Raw genomic sequence first — 4185 nt, 5'->3', positions numbered from 1 at the left:
CACGAGTAACAATTTGGAATTTCTTTTCGGTACAAACCAACTAGTGTAAGTTAGACCATCTTTAATGGTTTGTTCTATTTTTTATTTTAAAATAGAGTAACTCTATAATAGAGTTCAATTCTACTTTAATGGTACTTTATTTTAGAGTGAAAAATAGAACGATGAACAAAAATTAAATAAGTTATTCTATATTTGGAGTAAACCTTTTTTTTACTCTATTATAGAGTGAAAAATAGAGTACCATTGGAGTATTTTTACTCCAAACTCTATTTTAGAGTGGAAAATAGAGTGGGGTTGAAGATGCTCTTACAACACATCTTTCTATGATACATGTAATTTCCTTTTACAAATTTAAATCATGTACTATTTAAGCAACTATTAACAATGATATATTTCCGTCAACTAACTATATACATTTTGTTTTGGAACACTCTTATATACTCTCTCTTCTCTCTGTTCCTACAAGATCCATGTTTTAGAATTTTCACATTTTTTTAATAAAACATATTAAAATTTAGCTATAAATGTATATTTTTGTAATTTTATATTTCCTATATTTTTAAACTACTAAATTTTAAGAAATGTAATTAATGTTTTTGAACTTTACAATTTTTCATTATTAATTGACAAAATTTACATTGAAAATATAAAATATGTATTTTTTTAAAACAATTTTTTTTTCTAGAATATAAATAATTTAGCAACTTATTATTTTCTCTCCCTTCTCTCTAGAATCTTCTGATCTCAGATCGTAGACTTTGTTCATCGGCTCCGGTGGCTCTCTTAGCACCGGAGCCGGTATCTTTTTCTTATGTCCTTTTCGTTTAGTTTGTTTGTGATGTAAGGGGATTTTGTTTCGACGCAAAATCATTCGGTGATGCTTTATTGATGCTGTCAAAATTCTTTTGGCTGTGATTTAGTCTGGTTAAGCGGCTAGAGGTTCTGGATCTTATGGATCATTGGAGTGGCTTGTCCTTTTGCCTCTCTTGTCGTCTCAATCTAGTTCTAGATCTGTGGTTCAACTCAGTTTTCCCTTGCATGCTCACCGTTTGATCTCAGATTTAACAGTGATGTCTTTATGGTGATTGTTTCTAATCTTGATCTGCATGGCCTTGTTCTCCGTGGCTTCTTTGGATCTTGCCGGATTCGATCCTTCCTACTCTTGTTCGCATGAGATTGGTTTGTTCGGTCAAGATCGTAACCGCTCCTTGTCATTTCCCATGAGATCTGGTCGTGATCTCGCTTCTTTGACTCGCTTCTCATTAGGCGCTCCACCGTCGCTCTCTGTCGACTTCGCCGTTCGGAAGTTGGATCTCGAACCGTTATCGGTTCTTTCCTTCCGGTTTGGAAGCCGTGCTTGATTATTCTACGCTTATTCACTATAGGTGGGTTAAGTTATCAACACAGTTTTGGTAACTCTTGTTAGAGGCCTGGAGGAGTAAGGTTGATTTATGCGATTGGGTTTGAACTTCATCATTTGGACTGCATCTGTCTCGTTTATATTTGTTACGTCGTTTCATTCCCCTGTGTTTAGTTTTACTTGTCTTATGTTTCTATCTTGTTTCCCTTTGATAGGGCTTACTTTCCAGAAGCACTCAGTTGCTTGCTGGCCTAGTTTCCAGAAGTACTCGTTGCTTGCTGGCTTTGTATCTTACAACCGCATTCCACCATGTATCTCATCTTAATAATATAATTTTAGTGTTTAAAAAAAAAAAATAATTTAGCAACGGAGGGAGCATGCGTTTATTTACGCACTGATACGGCAACTTGCTTCTTGTGTGTCCTACTTGTGCGGTTGTGCACATTTGGTTTAATATTGGATTAAAAAAATCGAGCCTACACAGTGGCCGAAGACGCCAACCATATAAACCACTGGCGCACATAAATTTTTTTCTTTTTGTTTTGGGTGCAAATGTTAAATAGCACATAAATTTCTTGTTACTGACTTTAATACTAGGCAAATGCATACATGAAAAGAAACAGAAGCCGTATATATAGAAGAAACAAGACTAAATACAGTTATATATAGCTTAAGAAACAAGACTAAATTCAGTTATATTTAGCTTAAGAAACAAGGCATGAATGTAATGAATGCGTAAACCGTTTGCCGCAAAAAAGTTGGCATAAAACTGCAATATAGTTGATAATATCTAAACATATGTCGACAGATTAGGAGACACGTCAGTTCTAATAAGGACATGTGAACCTGAAAAATCGTATAGATCGGAAATTTAGTTTGATCAACCGATCAGAGCCAACGATCAATACAGAGAGAAAAAAAAACACTTAACTTGGATCTCTTCGATATCCAGCAAAAATATTATTAGGGTAACATTAGAAACTTTAACAAAAGCATTTTTTTTTGGTTATTTGCGATGCCTGAATCAACATCTAAAAACCCACTAAATACCTAACGAATTTTAAATAAATAAATCTAACATTAAAATATTTATAATATATTTGATAACACGTATTCATGATCAATTATCTAAAAATGAAGTGACTATACTGAATTATGATTTCTTTATCAGATTGATTCTCCATCGTATATATCTTGCATGTGTGTTGGATACTTGGATCACCACCTTAATTAAAAGCGATCGTCATGAAAAAGTTTACAAGGCAACCATTGCAACGATTGTGGAATAGTCATTGTAATTAAACGATTGTTGAATAGTCATTATACAGTAGTTCATAAATAAAGTCATATTAACTATCATGGTGCACAAAAGAAAATAACAATGTTGCTTTAAAGCTCTTGTGGAAGCTGTGGATATGAGATCCGGTTAACTTATTTTACAAGACCTAGAAACAATCAAGGTCAAATCATTTGGGATTGCGAGGTGGCTAGCTCGACCATAGGATTGTGACTGGTTTTCGCACCATTTGTCACTTTGACGTTAATGTATTTTTCTGACTAATTTCAAGTGTGAGATCTGAGACCAACAAAAGTTTATGTAAAACGACTAGCTAGTAAGACCGAAAATTGTATATGTTTTTTATTAATTTAGGGGTATCTCAGGTTTATGAAATTTGTTCAAACAAATCTTTAATGAAAGGTGTAGATCTTTTTCTGAGTATTCATGAGTAATAGGTCTATATATGCATCGCCATACGATTAAATGTACTAAGATGCCTTCGAGACCAAGTTTTTTAGCAAGCTAAAATTCGCCGCTACTAAACCAAAAATTGCATATGTTTGTCAAAGTATCTAAAACTGGTTTAATGAACGTGCAGACGAAACACTCACAACTCTCAAGTATGGTCTCTTTACAAATTTCGTATCGTGCACAATCACATCGACAATAGAACGGGATAATAGTTTCGAAGTGCTCGATGTAAGTGCATAACATGGACCAAACAGTGACTCCAAAATGGGTAAATTGATCGATCGCACTCGCATACTTTATAGGTGTGTACGTGTGTGGCTACTATGTATCATCATTCACATGGAATGACTTTGTGAAGATAACTTGTTGAGCTGCGATTTGTAACATTTTTATTTAAAAAAAAAAAGTTAAGCGTGAGTGTCTTAGACCAATCAATGTTCAACGAATCTCAAAGGGAGATAGTACTGACGAATAAGTTAGCTCTGAAAATGAGATTTAATTTAACACACAGCTTTATGTTGTAACTTAGTTTTTTTCCAAAATTCGAATGCAGAATCGACGTATTAACCTTCTCGTACCACCATACTATTACCATTTAGTTTTTTAGATTTCTGAAATTATGAATTTTAAGTTTGAAATTCTGCCAAGAGAAATAAATATTCTTATAGGATATATGTTGTCTATGAAAGATAAGCCCGCAATTATAGGACATATACATCAATATCAATATATAATAACAATATGGGTGCACACACTCAAAGAAAAGTAAGAGTAAAAAATAGGACGCTGACAGATCCGGAAAGAGCTAGAAGAGAAACGTGACAATTGTTTATTCATTAAAGGAGACAACTAGTCAATGCTTTAACTGTATTTCTGGTCTATATGGTCAAGTCCGAGCTGGACATGTGTCGATTTCACTTTTTCTTCTTGCTTCCATGCACTTCTTTTCCTTTTTCTAATTTAATATTTACTCGATAAAAACTACGTGAATTTAAAGGTTATTGGTTTTGATGAATAAATGATTAGGGAAAAGATTTATTTTTAGTTTTATAACGTCACTAAAATATTTTGGAAT

Source organism: Brassica napus, chromosome A8 (genome assembly GCF_020379485.1).
Source record: "Brassica napus cultivar Da-Ae chromosome A8, Da-Ae, whole genome shotgun sequence".
Lineage (NCBI taxonomy): Eukaryota > Viridiplantae > Streptophyta > Magnoliopsida > Brassicales > Brassicaceae > Brassica > Brassica napus.
Note: the sequence above shows the minus strand (reverse complement) of the source record.